Genomic DNA, 24,276 nt, shown 5'->3' with positions numbered 1-24,276 from the left:
ACACAATTTTTATCTTCTTAATAACTGTATTTTGTATTGGCCTTACAGCTTTCAGCACATTTCAGTGTAAATTACACTATATACTATCCTTGAGGGAGATATTGCTATATTTTCCTATACATTAGTATACATTCCAAAATCAAAAGCAGTAATGATAGATGTCATAGAAGACACAGAATTGTTTTTAAACCCAGAAAACCAAATTTCACTGCGATTAATAATAAGAAACCTTTATTGGAAGAGACACACCTGAATCAGACCTTTAAAAGTAAGCAGGAATTTTATGGTGCAGAGACGGGAGAAATTATCTGAAGCAAAATGAGTGGCATGAGTCAAGTTACGGAGAAAGAAACAAAAACACTTGTAAATAAGTAAATAAGTGAGTATGTTCACAGAGTACTAGTCCTATAGAAGGTTTCCTTACTCCCATCTAAAATTGTAATGGCTAAAAGCATAAGAAAAGTTCTTAAAGCCAGGTACCAGCACACTCCTGTAATCCCAGCTACCCAAGAGGCTGTGGCAGGAAGATTGCAGGTTCAAAGTCACACCACAAAAGGTATTCTTCACAATATATGTACTTTGGGAATGGAATGGTGGTCTTATACACAAGGTACTAAAGTTCATGTAGGGATGGAAAAAGAGGAAATGCTAGAAAAAGAAATCAAAGCTTAAGTATGATAGAACTAGAATGCCAGATTAAATAGAGGCAGAAGAGCTAAACAAAGGAATGATCCATAACTGGTTTCTCTGAAGAATTAAATAGCATTTGTGTAAGTAATATACCAGCAAGTGGAGAATGAAGGCAGGGATACACTTAAGATGTTTCAGAACCATTCTAATAAAAAATAATAAATGAACTGGGAGTGAACTCAGAGGTAGAACACCTTCCCAACATACAGGAGCCCCTGGGTTTGATCCCCAGAACCACAAAAATCATCATCATCAAGAATCTAAAGCCACAATGAAAACAGAAAAGAACTTATATTCAGGTGTCACGGAAAAAAAAAAAAAAATCAGAAAATCTGGACTCAAATGGGAACTAGAGAAAGGTAGGCAGAATGACCTACAAGTTTATGTTTCTTTCTCTCTCTTTTTTTTTTTTTTTTTTTTTTGGTACTGGGGATTAAACTCGGGGCACTCAACCACTGAGCCACATATCCAGCCCTGGTTTGTATTTTATTTAAAGACAGGGTCTCATTGAGTTGCTAAGCATCTCACTATTGCTGAGGCTGGCTTTGAACTCCAGATCCTTCTGACTAAGCCTCCAGAGCTGCTGGGATTACAGGCCTGCTCTACCATGACCAGCTCCTCTATTTTTAATGAAAAGACTTATATCTTTCTAGAAATTGAAAAGTGAAAAGTATAAAGTAATTGGAGAAGAAAGCAGAGAGAAAAGTTGGGGAACACACTGCATATGTGATGATCAGGATATCTGGATAGAAATATCTATTTTGTGGGCAGGTGAATCCACTGAATTCCCACTGGGAGTTTGTGCCATATTCTTTTTCCCATCTGATTTCATACTGAGGAAGAGATCTTTTCTTTTCTCCTTTACCTAACCAAGTAATTACAAAACAAAATGAGAAAGAAAGTAGTATATTAAAATCATGCAGAAATAGTTATTAACTAATACAAATTAATTATTCACAGAACGATCATACCTTTATTTTAAAATCACTGTAAAATGAAAATTAATTATAAAATACACAAATTTTGAACATCCCAGATAATTAATTTGAGATGTATAAGACTGATGAGACATTAAGGATAGTATTTATAAAGTAAAAGAAACCATTTTTTAAGTATGTATATAGATCTAAAGAAATTTAATGCAATAGTTCAAATATCTCAGTGATGGTCTAATAATACAATTTTTTGAAGAAAATTCAGATCTAAAAACATCAGAAAAGACGGGTCATAAGGGCAACTACTACATCACAGAATTTAAGTGTGATCATTGACCAGACTCAATTTAAAACAAACTTTCAAAGTACTAAAAGTAAAGTCAACATAGCTAATCCTTGCTACACTGATCTGATAATTGTTTTTATAATTTTTTTCTTGAGATATAATAGATCTTCCACTGCATTTATGGTAGACAACAGAGATACTTGAAAGGATTCATTATATCCTAATTTCTAATTTCACTAATTTCTATCATAAGCCATGAATATTCTCTCATTTTAGAAATAGAAAACAAAAAATAGAAAAACTGCATTCTTTGTAGAACTATGTTTAAGCAAATTATCAAATTCATCTACATACATGATCCATGAAAAGCAACACAATAAAAGACACACAATAAGACATTTAGAAAAAAGGGCGGGATGTAAAAGAATAAGATACAGAGGAAAGAGTAGAAATGTTTGTTAATTAAATTCATAGGGTATTAAAACAAAAAATACATTCCGGTAAAATGTTAACAAGATATAATAATAATCAAACTGATTTTCCCCCAAAAAATATTACTTGATATTTTATCCTTTGTGTTCCTTTAGTTAGGTATACGTCAAATTGTATCTTATATATTTTCTTCAAACATAAATTAACAACTTGTTGAATGAATTTGCTATCTAGAGAAAATCTTATAAAACCTTTTAATTTGACCAGATATGGTGGCACATGCCTGTAATCCCAGCAACTTGGGAAGCTGAGACAGGAGAATTGCAAGTTCATGGTCAGTCTCAGCAATTTAGCAAAACCCTTAAGCAATTTAGCAAGACCTTGTTTCAAAATAAAAAGTAAAAAAAGCTGAGAATGTAGCTTGACAAAGTGTCCCTGAGTTCAAGCCCCAGTACCAAAAAAAAAAAAAAAAAAGATCTTTTAAATTAAATGCTATCATTCACAACAGCCAAGATATGGAAACAACCTAAGTGTCTAGCAACAGATGAATAAAACAGACACAGAAAAACAAATACTACCTGATCTCACATGTGGACTCTAAGAGTCAAACTCAAAAGTACAGTAGAAAGGTGGTTACCAGAAGCTGAAGAAGTGTAGATAAGGAAAGGGGGAGAAGTTGTTCAAAGAATACAAAGTTTCAGTTAGACAAGAGGATAAGTTTTGGTGATCTATGTATCTCAAAATTGCTATTTTAAGTATTCTCAGGGCTACACCCACACACATAAATGACAAGCAAGTGAGGTGATGTTAGCTTGATCTTTCTACAACTGTTTAGACTTATCAAAACATCACATTATATTCCATAAATACATACATATAATGATTTGCCAATTAAAAATACATAAAAAGAAACAAATTCAAGGAGGGGCAGTTAAATGCTTAATAATTTTAAAAGGGCAAAGGAAACACGAATATAAAGGTCAGATTAGAAAAAGAAAGAAAGGTAAAACAATAATCCAATAAAAAGATGCTAGGGAAGACTGAGACTTTGAAAACTAGTTTTCATAACTTTAAAAGAAGAAATTGTTCAACTATGAGGATGATGAGAAATATATTTACTTAACTTGGTTCCATTCAAAGTTGCTGATCAAATCTCTCCATATTTTATCAATGCAAGTGAAGCAGTAATGGTCATGCTACATTCACATTTAATAGAACATTTTTTTAAGAATCGAAATAATCATAGGTATAATGTTTATGTACAGATGTGAATGTGCACATTAAAAAATACAAAAAACAGGGAGGGAGTGTCATTTTTTTTTTTCTTTTTTGTGGTACTGGAAGCTGAACCTAGGAACATTCTACCACTGAGCTACATCTTCAGACCTTTTTAACTTTTGAGACAGGGTTTATTAAGTTGCCCAGGATGACCTGGAACTTAAGACCATCCTGCTTCAGTTTCCTGAATAGCTAGGATTATAGGTATGCACCACCATATCCAGCTCACAAAAGAGTTTATTAAAGTAGTAGGTCAAACTCAAAAGGAAAGCAGAGTGTTTTTCTTTTAAAACCACTATTTTCTACAGTGTCTTTTCCTTAATAAATAAAAATAAATGGCCCTATTCTGTCATGTCTCTCATTCTTCTTCTCTGAAATTTTGACCAGCAGAAACTGCAGTACAATGCAGTCGTTCCTGCTGTAGAGTACAGTGAGTTCTGAAATCATACTGCTGAGCTTCAGTCTCAATCCAGATTTATTATTGTGGGGCCTTGGGCAAGTTAATTAAATCCTTGGTGCCTCAGTTTCCAACACCTGTAAAATGGGGATAGTGAAAAGCACCTACATCATTCTTGGCTTTGGTGTAAAAATTGAGATAACCCACAAAAACCACTTAGAAAAGAGCCTGAACCATAGAATGTGCTCAATTATTAATACTTATTATATTGTATTATATTATATATTTGAGATGCCTGCTGACAAGTCTGACTACAAACTAAGCTGGAGTTTCTACAAAGCAGTGATAGTTGCCAAACCCCACAGGATACTGCTTTGATATATGACCCACCACAGAGATCAAATCTGGCTTCCTGAGTGGTCTGAAAATTATTCCCAACATGTCACAACAGGAAATGGAAAGCCTATCACCAACATGACCTGGACAATTGCCATTTTTCTAACATAAACCCAAAACCTCAACAAATCTGTTCCCTTGAACTGTATGTATCCAAAATGAGTTAAATATTTATATTCCTAATGAGTTATATATGATTGGCAACACATATTGAAGCACAATTTTCAAGTAAAGATAAATACAATACATTCATAGTGACCTCTTCAAATAATTTGACCCATAGTTTAGTAAACAATCAGTCTTTTAGGTAGGAAATAGGGAGGAAGAGGTGGAAGAGGAATGCAAACTTTAATAGATTCTGCCAACAGTAACTGTCTAATAACTAAAGGTCATATAAGTATATTCAATTTAAGAAAATACCTATCTATAGGTCACACACATGGTTTTTAAGCCATACTCCTATAATAGTAGCAGCAGTAGTACCTTTTAAGATGAAAGTCAACAAGACACACACAAGCATTTAAACCCCCTTAAGTACTCTTGAACTAAACAAATACTATTATATTGTAGTGACTTAAAAAGGCATGTAGAACTGACAGTTAAATTATTTCCATACTGACTTCATCAAGAAAATAAACTTCTAAATTAATTCTTTATGCATAAAAGGAAAAGCATTCGAGTCAACAAACAATTATATAAGCCACAATGATGCTGCAGGAACTGAGCTGCATGGCTCAAAAAGTTTGCTTGTAGAAGTGAACTTCTGAATCTCATATATGTATATATACATGGTCACTACTGCTTCAGTTATAAACAGGAATTTCTTTTCAAAGGAAACAAATGTCAGCCTTTGATATGCATCATGTATATGTAATTATTTTCTATGTGCTCCACAGTTTTAAAATGGCATACAAATAAAGAATACCACAGAACCACATGGCATTGGCTTCTGTGGTTCAACAAGTTTTTAACATCAAAACACACACACATACATACATACACACACACACACAAGTTTTATATACACAAATAAATCTAAAATAGAAAAACTGAATATAATGCTTAAGTTTGGGCAAATTTAGCGAAAGTAAAATCCACTAAGTTCAAAATTAATCTTTTCTTGGGTCATACTTCCATTCTATTCAAGTTCTTCGACGTCCTGAAGAAAAAGGGTGAAATTTCAAGTATGAATGAGGGTACATCCGTAACCAGGATGAGTTTAACATCACTTAGGTATATCTGTTGTAAAATAAACCATCATGAGAGTCCAGCCTCACAGTTGACCCCAAATCCGTGAACATGACAGCTAACGAATCTTCGCTGGTACAATTCAACTCACCTCGCAGCTCAGAGGCATAGCAAAATCGGTGGCTGTGTTTTGGGCTGCCTTTGGATTCTGCATCTGTTTCAAACCTAAAACCTAGCTACCCAGGGAGCTTCACCTGCAGAAACCCTGACACAACGAAATCGCTATCGCGATTTAAAAGGTACCTGGTGTTTTGTACTGAAGAGATTACGTAAATTTTGCCAGGTGGGACTTTTTTTGTCCTCCTTCAAACACGGGAGCAGCATTAAGTTAAATCCTCTTGCTTTGCAAGGCCCTAGAGTCAACCTGCTTCTGTCCAAGATTAAAATTAAAACCTCCAACCACACTCCCCTCTTAAAAGACGAAAATTGAATCCATGCTCCAATTCAGGGGTAAAATAGAATAGCTTTCAAGCCACCACACCCTCCTTCCTCATCATCCAGCCCGATTCCAGGCCGCGGACGAACTAGGACTGTGAGAAAGGAGCTGCAGGTTCCGGACCGGACCGGCCCTGACCCACGGAAGGGGAAGAGAAGCAGCAAGAGTCCAGAGCCCGACAGGTACGTCCCCGGCGTCGACGCGTGACGTCACCGCGTTGACGTGAACGGCCGTTCAGCGTCCAGCCGCCCCTACACCTCCTCCTCAGGCCACTCGCGGAGCCTCGTCGGCGCCTATTGGGCGGTGTGGGAACAGTGGGCGGGCTGGGGCTGGGTCGCGGGGAGGAGGAGGAGCGGGCGAGCTGGCTGCGAAGCCCTGGCTCAGCGATCACCTCACGTCACTCACGCATTCTTGCTTGCCCCTGCGGTGACCCCGGTAAAGGACCGGAGGAAGCCTCCAGCGGGAGGCATTTTCAAAAGGCTGCCGGCGCGCTTCAGTCTGGTGTCATTGCAAACTCGCATTCCACTCCGGCGACAGACCACAGTGCCCGGGAGCAGCGCGTGGGACACCAGAGAGCCCTGGGCGCAGCAGTGAAAAGCCAAAGCAGCTGTCAACGAGCTCTGGTTCTCAAACAGATCCAGAGACGTGGGCCTTGGAATTTAGACCTGTCCTAAATATCTGTGCCTCTAGGTCGCGGACAGAGTAATGCGCTGATTGTGCACCCAAAATACATGGGAGTAAAACTGATAACCTAAATTTAGCAATACGCACTTTCAAAACTAACGCTCGAAAATTATTCTGGGGAAATATATAATCTGAATTATTTCTGTTTACAATTATATCCTGTCACAGAATTCAGTATGCCTGCTCCCCGTGCTCAAGGAGCTATATTCCCTTGCAGGGCGAAAAGCTGCAGGGGGAAGAACGCTTAGGCTACAACTGTAGCTTGCCACTTTGGTGAGCAGGTGCAGACTTTGCACTTCTTGAGCAGTACGCATACCACCGCTGGGTGGCAGAATTAAGACCTGTGAATGTTGAGTGGCTTATCTATAATTAATATGTTATGAATATATATAATAATACCAACTGCTTTTTGTAGTAGTACCTTGTTAATATTATGTATGTCTTAGTCTTTACAAATTTTCTATATTCACATACATATTCTCTATCAAATTTTTATCATAGTTTAGCAACTTGTCTGTTTTCACAAGTGAGTTTTTTCCATCCTTTTTGCCAGGGGTGGGGAGATGGGGGATGTTGTATATTTTCAAACATGGCCGGGGCTTCAAAGCTAGCATAGTGCTCACGGTGGTGGTGGGTGTGTTCACAATGCAGTCAAGCTGCTTATGATTGCTTTTATGACTTATATTAAGGTAGAATTGTGAAACCATCATACTATAGAAGCATAATTTTCTTTCATTTTAAACATTGTTAGGTAAATTTCTTAGCTTCTTTTTAGAAAATGTGGGAAATCAAGCAAAAATTTTTCTAAATAGTGAAATTTTTCACAAGAGAGTTGCAGATGTTTTGTTTTTCTTTTCTCATTGTAGATATGTAGCCTAATTTTGGAAAGAATCACCTAGATTTTGATTACAATAGACAGTAGTCAGCCAGTCAATCATCTGCTTTCTATAAAGATGAAAAAGAATTATTTTACAGTAGTGTTAGTTCCTACTGGTGGATTATCCCAAGGTAACTTTTATGTGGACAAAAACAAGTCTACTTGTATATTTGGTTTGCTGTAAAACTATTTATAGTATGCACACTTTATTCACCTCTGAGAACTTGTTTTAAAATTCATACTTTCTGGTGTACAGAATCATCACACTAGAAGTTCCAATCTTCACTTTGCATCAGAACCCTTTAGGGAGTTTCAAAAAAATATTTTTGCTTAGGCCCCCTCCCCAAAAATTCTGTTTTATTTGGCTTGGGTATTGGGGAATTGAACCCAGGAAATTCTAGCACTGAGCTACATCTCCAGCCCTTTGCCATTTTTATTTTTTATTTGGAGACAGAGTCTCATTAAATTGCTGCCACTGGCCTTGAACTTAACGATTCTCCTGCCCTAGCCTCCTGAGTTGCTGGAATTATAGGTGTGCACCACAGTGCCCAACTTTAATATATATTGTTATAAGCCCTCAGTATACAGGAAGTATTTGAAGACATAGCAAAATAAATTATTCAAATAAGTCAGTTTCTTCTACTTTAAGTCACAGGGGCTTTTGTTGTTGTTGTTGTTGTTGTTGTTAGGACTGACCTTAAGCAATAATAAGAAAAACTCAACCAGTATTCAAATTAGCTTTACTCCTCCCTGATTACTCCCCATGTGCAACCCCCCAACCAACCAAATCCTTAAGACCTCAAGGAAGAGAAAAAGAAGAAAAAGATTTAACTCACAGTAGTAAGAGTTTAGCAATTTCAACCAGATCTAGGATAGCTTGTTTAGTTGTGTTGCTGGTAACCTAGCAGATAGAGAAATGAATGGTGGACATGACCAGTGAGGGAAAGTGGGTTAAACCTTACCCTCTTGTCAGTAATTCTGTTCTGGGAATGGTGGGTTGGATTTCTTAGAACAGGCAAAAAAAAAAAAAAAAAAAAAAAAGTCCAAAAGAGCACTGGAAATCATATCTCTGTGTCTCCTAGATTCTTACTTATAGGACCCAGTCAAACTTCTCTGAACTTTTCTTCAAGTGAAAAAACAAGAGATGGGATTATTTCCTTTAATAACAATACATTTTTTAAAAATTTCAACAGAAAACGAGAGAAACAAGCAAGGCATAAATCTTCCTCATATATTTGTGAATTGTTTCAAAACAAGAACTTTTACTGCTTATGTGTCATACAATTGGAAAAGGGAATAAAAAGGATAAAGAGACTCTTAAGAGCCAAATGAGGTGGCATGTGCCTGTAATCCTGGAGGCAAATTGAAAGTTTTTGGCTTCTTTTTCACTTAAGCCTAGGAGTTTGGGGCTAGTTGGGCAACATAGACCCGGTTAAAATAAAAACAAACAAACAAAAAAGACTCTATCAATGAAATAGTATTCTACCAGCCCCAGGGAAATAGTTGAATAATGACCTTTTCTTTTCTTGTCCTTTGTCTTTTTCACAAAGATAATATCAAGGTATGTTGAATAGCTTTGCATTCCTTTTTATTATATTGGAGGCCTTTGACATGGCAAACAGTTTTCCAGTTCCATGTGATTCTTTTCTATAAAATCCTTCCTGAGCCTCAGGTGGAGATTCACATATTCAAAACATTCTCACAAAGTGATTCCTTTCTCATGTTCTGCACAGGTAAAGATTCAGCATTTCATTTTATTCTTACTAGAAATATAGTATGATCACCCTCTCCAGCTAGCTAACTCTCCTCACTGTGAGCCTTTGCAGCTGACCCAGAAAGCAAGAAACTCAGGAACCAACTTTTTTTGTTGTTTTTGTTGTTTTATGTTTTGTTTTCGTGTTCCTGGGTACTGCTTTAACACAATTAGCATATTATTTTATTTGTAAATAAGCACCAGTTAACTAGTCCCTCTAGAAACCTTAGGTAAACTAGTAAGTTCTTAAGCAAACCCACTCTTCACTGTGCTAAACCTATAGCCAGCCCAGCCCATGTGTCAGTTTTTCACAGAATCTAAGATCAGAAACTGTGAGGTCTTGAGGGCAGAAACACTTTCAAGAGCAGTGCCTGGGTAAGTCCACTATCCAACCACCACATGCAGCAGAGTTCAAAGCCAGAGGTTATATGAGAGTGTACACTTAGAACATAGAGCTGCCAAGGCTAAGTGCAGTCACCTGCCAGCTTCTACTCTGTCCTCCGAAATACTACTTTGCTTCCCATCACAACTGAGTACGTCTTTGCTTAATGGCCCACCCAGAAGCACCCCACTGCTGACTTGGGGACCAATGAGTGTCTATAATCTCAGCTGAGCCACATGGGTTACACCTTCAAGCCAGGTTTGGACACTCGTACCTCATGCTCTTCTTCATAGGTCCCTCACATCAACCAGCCTCCTTCTTAAAGAAGTTTTCTGCCCAGTCTTGGGTCATCTCTAGGTACAGTCTGGGCTGATGAGGCAGATAATCCAGGTGCAGACAAAGTTGGCTGGCCTTTTCTTGGGAATGGCCCCCATGAAGTTGCCACTCATTGAAAGAGGTGACGGAGATGATCTAGGGCCCCACAGTCAGGGCTCCCTCAGGGCTGTCTCATAATACTTACCATTTAGTCTGTTCCAAGTACTGTGTGTGTTCCAGGACCCTGATGGAATGTAGGGCCAGTGTCAATGTTGCCAGGTGCCACGCTAGGAATGGACATTGTGGTTGTTGTCGTCACAAAAGTTCTTCACAGTTTACAGTCTGATGGGAGGAGCCAAAGGAGAAAGGGCTGGAGGCAAAGCAAATGCACATACCCTTGAATCCTGCAGCCTGGAGGTGTTGGGTGTGGCCATCCTCCACCAGCAGAGAAAGAAGACCTATCTAGGGAGTGTTTCCGGTTGGTGTGAGGAGAAGTGTCCAGGCCTCCAGGGCCTTCAGGTGTGAGTCCCAGATATGAAAGAGTGGGAGGCTCTTGCCCATGTTCTTATACCTGTAAAATGCACTACGAGAGCCATATTTGGATGTTATACCATGGGACGGGTCCAGAAGAGCAGGTACAAGGTCATCTGAGGGTTCTGAGATATCATCAGCCATGCCAGGTGGATAGCAGAAGAGAACCAAGACACCAACAGTGGCTTGCCTTGAGTTGGGTCATGCGCTCCAGTAGCACGTTGGTTGGGGATTCAGAAGCTGTAGGGCCCCAGCTTTGGATAGAAACCGGAACCCAAGCCGTTGGGGTGGGGGCGGGGCTGGCGGGGAGAAGGGGAGTAGCTGATCGGGACCTCAGGGTCGCAGTGTGGCACCATGATGACCTGGTGCTAGTTAGTGTGGTGGCCCTCACATTGCAGGCTCCTGTAGAAGTCGAGCAGTTCCCAGTAGACGCTCAGACCCTGCTCCAGGGGGCTCTAGGCCTCCTTGGGGACCTACCGTTGCGAGCTGCTAGGGTCCCAGGCGCTGGACTGCGGGCTCAGGGCGCTGGGCGTGGGGGGCTCATCCCGAGACTGCTCAAAGGGCACCTACTCTGGGCCTGGGCCCGGATCCCAGGGCCTGACTAATATTTTATCTTTGCATATTGAGCTCGGCCTAGCTGATTAAGATCCAGAAATTCATCAGGTGGCTACAGTTTAAGTCCAAAGTACGTAGTTAATTGTTAGTTTAAACTACATAAGGTTAGAGTAGACTTTCAGGAATCTAGCTTAAAGCTAAAAAATTCTGGAAGAAGATGAAGCAGTAAACGAAAAGACAAGGATTTTTTTTTTTTTTTTTTTTGTACTTGAATATTGCATGTCTGTAAGAGATCTGAATTTTAGAGAATGCTTTTCTTCATGATAAAATTTTAGGTCCTTCTTGCCACCAATCACAAGTGATTGCTTTTTTGTCAGGACAGTTTACTCAAACACATATACCTACATAAATTCATGATTTTTAAATAAAATTATTATTTACATAGTGACTTCACAAAGGGAAAACATTCAGTGTACTGCCAACATTTTGCTGTAATTTGTTATTATCTAGCTTGTTTCAACTTATCACTTTCTTTCTGGAAAGAATAAATAACAATACCCTTCCTGAGATGTTTGTCCCCATAATCTAGCATAGGAGTCAATTCATGATGAATGCAGGATAGAATTTATTTCTAGTAGAAAACTCTTTAGGTACCACTAGTCCCTTTCCCCTTGATATATTATACTACCACTATTAATAAAGATTAAGGAAATTTAATTTTTTCTGCCAGAAAAGAGGCACATAACTTAAGACTACCTTTAGTATTTGGAGTCCATTATAATTATCATGATTTTTAAAAAGTTAGTTTATGTTGGCATTTCCTTAAATTAAAATATTATTACAGCATTGCTCGATTAAAACAAACATCATTTTTTTTTCAAATGACAAAAAGTAGGATATTGCTATGGTTTGACTGTGATTTGTCCCCCCAAAAAGTTCATGTTGGAATTTGTTCCCCAATATAACAGTGTTGAGAGGTGGTAGAACCTTTAAAAGGTGTTTGGGTCATGAGAGACTAGATTAACCACTTCCAGGACAGGTTGTTTAAAAGCAAGGCCAATCCCCATGTTTTGCTCTTCTGCACATACCCACTAACATTTCTGCTTTTCTGCCATGTTTATGATACCACACAAGGCCCTCACCAGATGCTTCTGCCTGGTCTTGAACTTCTAGCCTTTGGAACCATGAGTTAAATAAACTTCTTTCCTTTATAAATTAACCAGTATCAGATGTTCTGTTAAAGCAATAGAAAAGTACTAAGGCAGAGTCCAATAAGTATATGGAAGAGAAATCTAGGAATATATACAAATATAAATATTTTATTGAACATAAGATAAAGGTTACATTACAAATCAGTGGAAAAGGAAATGATATTTAACTAGCTTTCCCCCTAAAAGACACAAAGCTGGTTTTCCTATGTTAATTATAGAAAAATAAATAAATTTTAAATGTATCAAGGATATTAAAGCAAAAGGAATTTTAGTGTATTTGGATGACCAAAGGAAGCAGATTTAAAAGGGCCGCTGAACAGGCTTTATTGAGATATCACTCCCGGGTGGAACTCCATCAGACCCACAGAGGGGACAGGGGAAGGGTCTGAGGAGAAACCACGTGGAAGCTCAACCGGACTGGACTTTTATGGGGCTAACAGCAGGAAGGGAAGGGCTTGGGACAGGAAAAGGTGTTTCTAGGGTCCCTTGCCCCCTTGGAGTTGGTCAGGGGAGTTGGCTGAACTCCAGGATTGGCCAGGGGGTCGGCTGATTGACAGGCGTTTCCGCCAGCATGTGATTGATGTTCTTTTCTGGTGAGGGCTGCTTTTGTTCTAAGTCACCACTAAGTTGCCACCAAGTCACCACCACCGACCTAACAGAGACTGGCAGAAAACATTTGTTCCACAATATGACAAATAGTTTCCATATTTTACAAATAGCTCCTACAAATTGATGAAAAAGATAACCTAATAGGAAAGGAATAAGGATTTGAAGTTCAATCACAGGGAGAAGTTCAAATTTTTACAAAATTAAGCCCGGCATGGTGACACATGCCTATAATTCCAGCAGCACAGGAGGATGAGGTGGAAGAGTCACAAGTTCAAGGCCAACCTGGGCAACTTTGTGAGACCCTGTCTCAAATTTTTAAAAAGGGGTTGGGAGTATAGCTCAGTGGTAAAACATGCCTTGGTTCATTCCTCATTACCACAAAATTGAAAGGGAGCAGGGGGAAAAACTGCAAAATTAAGAGAGAAACAATCAGTGCTTGTGGAAATAGGCATTTTTTAAAATAAAGTTATTGTGTGTGCAAGTTTATTAAACTTGTGACTAATAACCCAGAATGTGGTAGTGCTGGTTTCTTTTCTCTCAACTAAAAGGCTCAGGGGTCACTCCAGTTAAATTCGGCTAATTGGGCTGCGCAAAATAACCACACAAGATTGTGTCTGTTTTTGTTTGGGGTCGCTGTGATGGCTCCTCTGACCTTAAGGGTGTGCAGAAAGAGAGAGAGAGTGCAAGAGCATGCGCTGAGCCCTTTTATTGAGGAGAAGCTATTCAAATGAGGCAAGGGGTCAAGTTTCAGGGGGCTGAGTCTATCTTCATGATGTCCACTGTTAGCAGGTTGACTTGACACCTGGGTAGGCCACACCCAAGGGCGCAGTAAGAGAAGGGGGCACACACAAGGCACTTCCATGAAAGATCCTATCCTAAACAGGGCAAGGGGTTATATTACAAAGGAACAGGTGAGCATAGCTCCACCCATGGGGCTGTAGCAAGACACACCCATGCATGAGACAATGACCCTCTAACCCAAGAAGGGTGGGGAAAGCTCTGCCATATTTCTGTGACTGAGCGCCTCAGGACCCAGCCAGGGAGTGTGACTCAGTCACGTGTAAGGTTGTTCTCCCACATGGTAGATCATTTCCAAATGTGGCTGCCATTGATTTTTTTTGACCTTTTAAATTTTGCCTATGAGTCTTATTTTTACCAAAAATGTGTCCAAAGTAATGCCACCCTTGTTCCTCGTCTAGCTTTCAAAAAGATGGGCAACTCTATGTTCTCCTAATTTGAAACTAGCTGCTGTTGAGAGCCACAGCCAAAGGGGCCCTAGCAAACTTCCAGCTGCCAGCAAACTTCCAGCTGCCAGCTGATGATTGGCTCACAGCAGCCCCAGCAAACTTCCAGCTGCCAGCCGATTGGCTCCTCTGCGGTGATGCTCATTGGGCTGTTTCCCCGCCCTTTCAGACCATGGAGCTGCTCACTGGGGGACTTTTTTTGACTCCGCCCATGCAACCCAGCCAATCGGCCTCAAGAGCAGAAGGGGGCGGGGGTTGAGAGGCTTGTGGGAAGCCGGTGGTGGCAGTTGGGCTCTGAGGGAATTCCTGAAGAGCTCCTGTGGTGTGGTGTGTGTTCTAAAAATAAAATTCCTTTCTGCTTGAAAAAAAAAAGTCCCCCAATGAGCAGCTCTGTGGTCTGAAAGGGTGGGGAAACAGCCCAATGAGCATCACGGCAGAGGAGCCAATCAGCTGGCAGCTAGAAGTTTGCTGGCAGCTGGAAGTTTGCTGGGGCCCCTTTGGCTGTGGCTCTCAACAAGCTGCCATTTAAGAAGCTAGCTAGACTTTTGCAAGGATTGCAGAGGAACAAATGAGTGAAGCTTCTTGAACCACCCTGTCCAGCACAATTGCTGGCAGAATAGAGATAAGTCAGTTAAAGCCACATGGAACAAAAGAATTGCCCAGCAGAACTCTCCCTGATTTCCCTGCTCACAAAATTGTGAGAAATAGTCAATTGTTGTTTCAGGCCACTATGTTTTAGAGTGGTTTCTTACACAAGAGTATATATCCAATAAACAAGAGTATTTATTGAAATGGAAAAATGCATACTTTTTGACACAGTTAAACTACTCTTAGGAATCTTTACCTTAGAAATAACAATACCATTGAAAATAGACTCTTTTACTGAGTGGAGTATGGTTGAATAGATTTTGGTACATCCATATCATGGGATATTAATATCATTGACAAGAATTAAGTGATCTTTTGAGATGTTCATGGTACACTGTTAAAAATGTAAGTTGCAAAATAATATGTATAAATGCATTTTAAAGGATTAAGAGAAAAACACATAAATACATGTTTCTTTATGTTCTTATGAACTTAGAGAAAATGTAGATGATATTTGTAAAACTGTTAATATTGAATTCATGGAGCAGTGGGCACAGAGGTGAACTCTGAGTATGGAAATGAGAAACTGATGTGACTTCATTTTTGAAAATAAATAAATAACAGCAGCTTCTACCTCAAGGCCTGTGCTAAGGAAGGGAGCTTGACCCTTGTGCTTGGAAAAACCCACAGTGTCTTTCTAGGCACATACCCACCCTGCTGAGTTGTTTGTCTGCAAATAACAGGAGAAATCTGCGGTTCCAGGTGTCCCTAACTCAGTTAGGCTAGGTGAACACCCATAGCAACCCCCGAGCAACCACCAATCAGCATGAGACAGGGAAAATACTTGGGATGCCAGATGACCCCCAGTAGTTTATGGTGGTTGATAACATGTTGGGAAACCATATAGTTTAGCACGTACACCCCTCGTGGCTTAAACCAATCAGTTCAAAGGAATCCCCCTCTTGTACTAACCAGTCACCCCTACCCAACTTGTTCCCACCAGTGAATGTGCTAATCAATGTTAAGAGGAGTTATTTGATTTTCCTGCTGTATGGAATGATTTGTTGTGACGTATTGAGTATCCTCACAAAACCTATAAAATCTCACTGGACAAAGGACCAGGACTCACTCCCTGGGACCGCTGCATTGGAAACGGTTTGAGTCCAGGCTCAAGTTTGCAATAAAGACTCTTGTGTGATTGCATCGGATTCAGCTCCTGGAGGTCTATTGGGGTCCCACAAATCTGGCATTACAGAGACTGCAAGTTTTATTATTTTTTTTATATACTTTTGCAGTTGGGTTGTTGCTAGGAGCAAAAGCTGCTTTTGTCTGGAAGAAAAATCCAATAAAATATTTAAAGAAAAGGAAAAAAAACCTCAAACCATTTTTGTTGTAAAAAGTAAAAACCATTTCCCAGCAGCTTAGGAGACTGAGGCAGGAGGAGTACAAGTTCAAAGCCAGCCTCAAGATAAAAAATGAAGTGCTAAGCAACTCAGTGAGACCCTGTCTCTAAACAAAATACAAAATAGGGCTGTGGGTGTGGCTCAGTGGTCCAGTGGCCCTGAGTTCAATCCCCAGTATCCCCTCAAAAAAGTAAAAAAAAAAAAAAAAAAAAAAAAAAAAACATTAAACTACATAAAGGTTTGTAAATCAGAAGGGGAAATTATCAGGTAATCATCTTTATAACTCTGGTAAAGCAATCTGATTTATTTACTCAATAAAATATCAAGGATATATTTCATTTTTTAATATTTATTTTTTGTGTAGATGGACACACACAATGCATTTTATTTTTATGTGATGCTGAGGATCGAACCCAGGTCCTGCCCATGCTAGGCGAGTGCTCTACCACTGAGCCACAATCCCAGCCCCTCAAGGATATATTTCTATGTTAATAAAAATAGATCCTTCTTATCCTTTGTAATGGCTTTAGACTACTCCATTGTTTGAATATATTATAACTTATCCAGTCAATTGTTTATTAGACATTACATTTCTAATTTTTCCTGATTATAAAATTTTCTGGCATTTTGGTTCTAAAAGTGAAATTGCTGAGTTTAAGGATAACTGTATTACTAGCATGTGTTCTAGAATAATTTTAGCAATTTATATTCTCATGGACAGTTTATGACAGAAGCCTAAAGAATTATCTAAGAAACTATCTGACAACCCACTCCTTCTGTAAGCAGCAAAAAAGAATCTGCTTAGATTAGCAGTTGGCAATGTTTTTAAGTCATTTCACTGCACAGAGGGATGTGGGTAGAACTAAAGTTATTGTTCATTCAGACACCAAAATTTCAAAGGACTAACTAGGAGTGGGAGGGGCTCAAAAGTTAGCCCAGAAAAGTAAGATTAAGGAAAATAAGTCTTTTATAGCTGCACTGGAGGTTGGAGAGAGAAACCAAGGCATAATTTTTCCAGTGTGCCAGTTTGGATGACTATTAGTGCCATCTTCTGGCAAAGAAGCCAAAAACTTTCAATTTGCATGCTAGGAATAAAGTATTTCTTATGAGCACCACCATTTAAAGACTGCCATGAGAACCCAGAGTTGTCTGGGGTCTATGGTGTGGGAAAGGGGATGGGAAAGAAAGAAGTGAATTTCTTTGAAACAAAGATCTGAAACATTCCACCAAAGTCTCTGGCAGTCTGCTGTCTCTCCACTGTGGCCATATACAGTGCTTGGGGCAATTGAGATAGCATAACAAGCCACCATCCTCTTCAAGTTCAAATTCTCCAGTATCTCCATGTTACCTAGGTGAGACAGCCTAAGGGGTTGCTAGATTACTGAGTTCGATTACTCAGTAAAATAGATTTCATTTAAAAGGAATCTGTTCCCAAGTATTTTCTGAAGTCCTGCAATAAAGAAATGTACTTAATACAACACACTGCCAAACCCTTCAACATACATAATGATGTAAATGCATAGAAAACCAATTATACCTTTATACTTTTTTTTTTTTTTTTTTTTTAAATTTCAAGGATTCAAAATACTTCCTTGCTCTAATCTGCCAAAATATATTTGGGAAAAAAACTTCTTCTTCTTCTTCTTCTTCTTCTTCTTTTTCTTCTTCTTCTTCTTTTTTTTTTTTTTTTAATTACTTATGAAATGTGACCTCTCTGCCTGGCGCAGTGGCACATGCCTGTAATCTCAGACGCTGCGGATGCTGAGGCAGGGGGTCTCAAGTTCAAAGCCAGCTTCAGCAACTAAGCTATACCCTGTCTCAAAAATATATATATATATGTATATCAATATTGATATAAAATATTGATATAAAGATATATCAATATTGATATAAAAATACTGATATAAAATATCAATCCTCGGTACCAAAAAAAAAAAAAAGCCACAGCCATATGTCGGAAGCCCTTAAGATTTAAAAACAACAGCAACAACAAAAACCTGTATGTGTACTATATGCGGGAAAAATTAATAAAATGCTTTAGTCCAAATTAGCTTCTATTAGAGAACTCTCCATCGTTTCTGCCCTGACCTTCCTTTTCACCATCAGCCACGCCCTCCACACTCCCTCTACACTAGCTCGGCGGGTTTGCCCGCTCCGCCTCGCTCCCCGCCCCACTCGGGCCCCGCCCCACGAGGCCCCGCCCCACCCAGCCCCGCCTCGAGCAGCCCCGCCCCGCGCGCGTCCGCTCCTCCCAGCCACCTCCACGTCTCGCCAACTCCCGCGCGCTGACGTCACACGCCAGCGCCGGTGACGCTCCGGCCGCTCCCCCTTCTTCTGCACTCGCTCCAGGGTGCGGGCGCCTGGGTGCGTTAGTTTTATCCTATAGTCCCAAGCTGTTGTCCCCTTATCCCAGAATCTAGAGCCACTGTAGCAAGGCAGGAGGACGTGGCAGTCAGGGAGCCTCACAGTCCCAAGTGCTGCCTGCCCTCCACCCCTCCTTGGCCACTAGCAACGACCTCTGTGAAGTTGGACGGGCGGTAACGGAGGCACTCCCCCTGCTGCCACCCGCCGTTTCCAAGGGGGTCAGAAAACAGTGTGTTTATTTCCTTTGGGTAGTGTGGGTCGGTCCCAACCGGGTTGTGCAAGGAGGGACGGGGTCAACCCTGAGGTGTCAACTAAAGGCTGGTGTGATTTCTTTTTGTGTGGGGGTCTCAGTGCTCCCTTTCAGTCTGGGCTGTGAGCTGCTGCTAGTTAGATTGGTTTCTCTTTCAGGATGTTATTTTCAAAATGCAGGATGGTGACTCTGCCTCATTAAGTCTCTTAGGAACTGACTACCACCTCTAGACCGATGCTTTTGATCATCACCGTTATTCCTACTAAATTCCTGTGACATTGAGGTGAGTTGCACTTGGGGGAAGCAATGATGTGCAAAAGAGTAAAATCATAGTGGAAATGAGGAGACCTATTTAGATTTGCTTGTGTAGAGATTGCATGGATACTCACCTTAAGTGTTTGCGGGAATAATACCTTCACATCATTAAAATGGTAATTCTCTGAAAGAACTAACTGTACTTCAAAACGTTCCTTAGACATTTTTTAAAAGATAAAATGATAATGGAATTAAAATAATAATATAAACCTTAATATGGAAAAACAGTCATTTAAATTGATTATATTAGATATCTCCAATCTTAAATTATCTACATTTTAATTAGAAGGAGATAATAGTACTTAACTGGTTATCCCATAATCTTATATTTTTATTTCCATGATTTGAGAGTTTCCAAATGTAAGGTATTAAAGGTTCTACTACTTCTAAGTGTTAATCACAACTTGTGTGTGTGTGTGTGTGTGTGTGGAAGGGGGTGCTGGGGACTTGTGCATATACTAGACTACCACCAAGCCCTAGCCCCAGCCCCCATAACTCTTTTTTAATGCAGTTAATTTTATTTTCTAATGTAAGTTTCCCAAGAAGAATAATTTTTTTATTGCCTGGGTAAATTACATCAAATATTTATGAAGGATTAAAAGTAGTATCCAACCTAAGCTAATAATGGCCTTTTCTTATGATGCAGCAATACTGTAGAGATGATGGAGGGGAACCAAATATGAAAAGAAGTAGTTCTTTGTTTCTAGTTTATTTGTCTGGTCTTAGAAGATCTACAGATCTAGTTCATTTAGAATTGTCTGTTGTTCTAAGTGAAAAGTAAGGAACCTATATTGTGGAAAAACAAGTTTTTGCACAGTGAAAATTACCATCAGAAATTTGTAAAGGTTATGGAACTTGACCACAGGAGTTCTTTTGAGGTCATGTTAATAATACATTGACATTGTATTCCAAGTAAATTTTACTCTTGTCTAATCTGCCTTCTAATCTGTCATGAACATGATACCTTTTCATGAATATAAAAGCTTTATTTACATGTTGATAGTTTTCACTACAGACCTTCTTGAGTGTTATCTGAATAGATAGATATTAGGAAAAAAACAAGTATTTAGAAAAAAAAAGTCCAATAGTATTTCCATTTTTGTTTTTTGCTTTTTTGAATAATGAGAAAAAAGGGAGGGACTTTTCCTCCCTGAGGAGATAAATTGGCCCTCTCCCACAATTCAAATTGGTATTTATTGTTTTAGGAAAAGAGTATGTATGGATTGTAGTTGCAGACAGTATCAAAAGACTTCATGAAATCTGTTGCTCTTCCATTACTAATGTTTCCCTTCAAGACAACTTGTAAAACAGTTGATGAGGACTTATTATATATGTGCATATGTGTGTGTATACATATGTGTGTGTGTGTGTGTGTGTGTATACACACATGTATAAATATATATATATATATATATATATATATATTTACAATTATTACATAAATAATAGCACATTAGTCCTTTCTTATCCAGTTTCATTTACCTGTAATCAACTGGTCTGAATATATTTTTTTTATATTTATTTTTTAGTTGTAACTGGACACAATATCTTCATTTTATTTATTTTTTATGTGGTGCTGAGGATCGAACCCAGGGCCCCACATATGCTAGGCGAGTGCTCTATCACTGAGCCACAATCAAAGCCCTGGTCTGAAAATATTAAGTGAGAAATTCCAGAAATGAACAATTCATAAATTTTAAATTACATGCCATTCTGAGTAGCATGAGGAAATCTCAAGCAGTCTTGCCCAGGACCTGAATCATCCCTTTATACAGCATATTCACACACCATATGTACTACCTGCCTGTCACTTAGTAGCCTTATGGGTTGTCAGATTGACTATCAGTGTTTGTATTCAGGTTATCCTTATTTTACTCAGTAATCACCGAAGAGCAAGAGTAGTGATGTTGTCAATTTGGATATGACAAACAGAAGCTATAAAGTATTTCCTTTAAGTGAAAATGAAATAGTGCATTATGATATTCTGAGTGAGAGACCATGTAACTTTTATTACAGTATATTGTTAAAATTGTTTTATTTTATTGTTATTCTATTACTGTCCCTAATTTCTAAATTAAACTTTATCATAGATATGTATAGGGAAAACATCAGATATGTTTTCCCTATACATATCTGTGGTTTCAGGCATCATTGGGGGTCTTGAAACATGTCCTCTGTGGATAAGGGGGGAGTACTATATACACATTTATTATTTTGATCTTTTTTAAAAATTTAATACTTAGAAGTTACTCTATATTAATACAAATGCTGCTTCATTGTTTATGGTTATTTAAATTTTGCTATTAGAAACTGTTGCGGAGGATAATTTTGTAAATATATCATTTTCTGTACATTTGGAAGTATTTATAGTGTGAGTTCCTAGGAATGGAATTATTGTATCAAAGTGTCTGTACATTTACAGTTTGGGGGAGATGTTATCAAATCATTTTCCTTAGCATGTAGACCAGTTTACACTACCACGGTGTTGCACCACCATATTGTTTCTTTCTATTTCCCTCCAAAACAGTACAGTAATAAATTTTTTTAATTTTGCCAATCTGCTGGGTGAAAAATGCTCTCTTGAATTTTTTTCTTATTGTAAAATATACATAAGATGAAAGTTATCTCTTCTTCAAATTTGATTACTCTTTACAGAAGATTGGATACCTTTGTACTTTTTTTTTCAAACACGTTCATGCTTATGTTGGCCTGGAACTTTCGGTTCTCCTGTCTCAACCTCCCAGGTCCCTGGACTACAGGAATTACATGCATGAGTCATAATGCCTGGCTACCTTTGTGCATGTTAATATAATTTATATACAATTTATTCTTTTTTATACCTGTATTTTGTTCATTTATTTTTATGTGGTGCTGAGGATCAAACCTAGTACCTCACATATGCGAGGCAAGCACTCTGCCGCTGAGCCACAACCTCAGCCTCTACAACTTATTCTTTTTATTATTATCATTTTATTTTTTATTTTTGGCTGGGGATTGAATTTAGGGGGACTCTACTACTGAATTTAGGGGGACTCTACTACTCCAGCCCTTTTTATATTTTTGTTTTGAGACAGAGACTTGCTAAATTGTCCACTCTATCCTTGAACTTTCAATCCTTCTGCCTCCCTTAGCCTCCTGAGTTGCTGGGATTACAGTTGTGTGTCATTGTGCCCAGCTTTGTTAACTTTTTTGGTGGTGAGGATTGAAATCAGGATCTTGTGCATGCTAGATAAACTGCTGAACTACATACATCCTAAGTAACTTCATCTTCTTTGTTCACTTTTCTGTTGGATTTTTCTTTTATGCCTATGAGTACATAGCTTTTTATTTATTAAAAAGTGATCCTTTGGGGATATGAGCTAAAACATATACTTTTTATCATTCTTATTTGCTTTATGCTAGTTAATGCTAGTAGTCATTAATCCATTAAGACTTTTTGCTTTTATGGTATATTTCAACTACCCACTCAATGATTTTGTAAAAAACTCATTCTCTTGTGTTTTATTTTATTATTATTATGGTTTTATTTTTTCTATTTCAGTTATTTAACACTCCTGTCCTATCAATGGTTGTTCTGAGGTTTTGTTAGAACTATGTCTCAGTCTTTTTGTGTGCATGCATAGGTTAGAAATGGGCTGACAGAAGTGGATTTACTTGCAAATTTTTAGACTCCTATTTTGTTTTTTCCTTTCTAGGATTTTGGAAGCTCTGAAAACTAATTCATTTCTCTCCTCAGCCCAGGAAGACTACTTCTTTATACTAGAGTTCTATTTCACTGTGGCACATGGGAGATGTCTTCAGGGGAAGAAAAGGCTAGGATGAATCTAGAACTTATTAATAGTTGCCACCTCTCAATAATTATCATCATACATTTTTTTAGGTTTTAAATTGCTTTTGGAGGTGGGATGGTCAGAGTCTAGTCTCAACATTTATTTTGTGGATGTTCTCTTAATCTCCCAGCTGAACTTGAGGTTCCCAGTCTAGAGACATCTTAGTTTTTTACCAGCATGGAAGATATGTAGTTCCCTGATTGGGAGAGATGAAGGAGGCACTTTGTATATGTGGCTGTTGCTTAGCCTTTCAACAAGTCCTATTTTAATCCTAGTATTAGCCGACGTTCATGTGCACCTGGGTATTGAGCTATATGTGGAGGGAATCAACTTATTTAATTGATTATTTTTGCATTCTTATTTCTCTTATTTCCCTCTGCTGGCTTAAAATACAGCTTTCGGTTGGTTCCTAAGTCAGTTGTTGCCGCCTTGCGTGTGTTGTTTGCCAGTTTCCAGAATTGTTTTGCTGTTGCCATCTTGAGATCCTGTTCTGTCTTTTTGACCCCTTTAGTGTGGAGAAGAAGTAGTATGTTCAATCTCATATATTTAGTGGTGAGTTGTGGTTTTTTATAAACTGAAAGTTGTGATTTTATGTAAGCATTGAAAAGATGAACATTTATTTAGAATTTAGTTTATTACCATAATGAAATAAGAACAGGATTCTGTGTTGCGTCAGTTACCTGTTATAATGTGGACAGTGCATTTTGTTTTATTTCATTTGTTTGGAAATTTTTTTTTAGGATTATAATTCAGTTGAGAAGTCTTACCACAAAGAAATAAGTAACTCAATTAAATATGTTATAAGACATTGAAAATAATCTATTTTTTTCATGGTTTTCCTTTTATTTCCTCTTATGTATGTTAACTGCAAAAAAGGAGAGCATGTCAGTTATTCTGGAACTCATCTGCCATAAGTCTTTTATTACTTGGACAGGTGTTTGTGTTTGTGCCATTATTTTGATTGCAGTTAGAATTATCTTTTATCAATACCAGGGGCAGTAGATTCTCTTCTGCTTTACTGAATTAATTATAACTAAGAGATGCAGTAATGTAGTTGGCAGTAGAATGCAGTGCTAGGGACTCTTGGAGCTTCCATGTTTTCATGTGATCCCTGGAAAGGAATTAGCAACTAAACTTTAAGAAAGGCCAAAATGACTAATTTTGTTTTTCCTTTCATGGCAGTTACTGGATAGTGATGATTGTGAAATAATCTTATTATGTGATTAGTATGTATTATAATTTATTTTATGAAATTTAGTTTTCTAAG

General features: G+C 38.4%; 2 protein-coding genes and 1 pseudogene across 10 annotated transcripts in view; 1 reads left to right on the top strand and 2 right to left on the bottom strand.

Moving 5' to 3' along the window:
- Positions 1-6,285, bottom strand: part of Clcn3 (chloride voltage-gated channel 3) — a 78,567-nt gene extending 72,282 nt beyond the window's left edge. For all 3 annotated transcript variants that reach the window (XM_076853662.1, XM_076853664.1, XM_076853666.1), the window contains exon 1: positions 5,754-6,285. The gene's annotated coding sequence lies outside the window, so the exon portion shown is untranslated. The remainder of the gene's footprint in view (positions 1-5,753) is intronic.
- Positions 6,286-10,097: 3,812 nt separating this feature from the next.
- On the bottom strand, positions 10,098-10,996 carry LOC143398178 (glycoprotein endo-alpha-1,2-mannosidase-like protein pseudogene; annotated as a pseudogene).
- A 7,541-nt stretch (positions 10,997-18,537) lies between these two features.
- Positions 18,538-24,276, top strand: part of Nek1 (NIMA related kinase 1) — a 154,613-nt gene continuing 148,874 nt past the window's right edge. For 5 of the 7 annotated variants that reach the window (XM_076853660.1, XM_076853658.1, XM_076853657.1 and 2 more), the window contains exons 1-2: positions 18,538-18,614; positions 19,023-19,147. The gene's annotated coding sequence lies outside the window, so the exon portion shown is untranslated. Of the gene's footprint in view, positions 18,615-18,666; positions 18,844-19,022; positions 19,148-24,276 lie in introns of those variants that run through there. The other 2 variants (XM_076853656.1, XM_076853655.1) reach the window with 2 other exon arrangements.

The sequence above is a fragment of the Callospermophilus lateralis genome, chromosome 4 (genome assembly GCF_048772815.1).
Source record: "Callospermophilus lateralis isolate mCalLat2 chromosome 4, mCalLat2.hap1, whole genome shotgun sequence".
In the NCBI taxonomy this organism is placed as follows: Eukaryota; Metazoa; Chordata; class Mammalia; order Rodentia; family Sciuridae; genus Callospermophilus; species Callospermophilus lateralis.
This window is presented reverse-complemented; position numbering and strand designations above follow the sequence as displayed.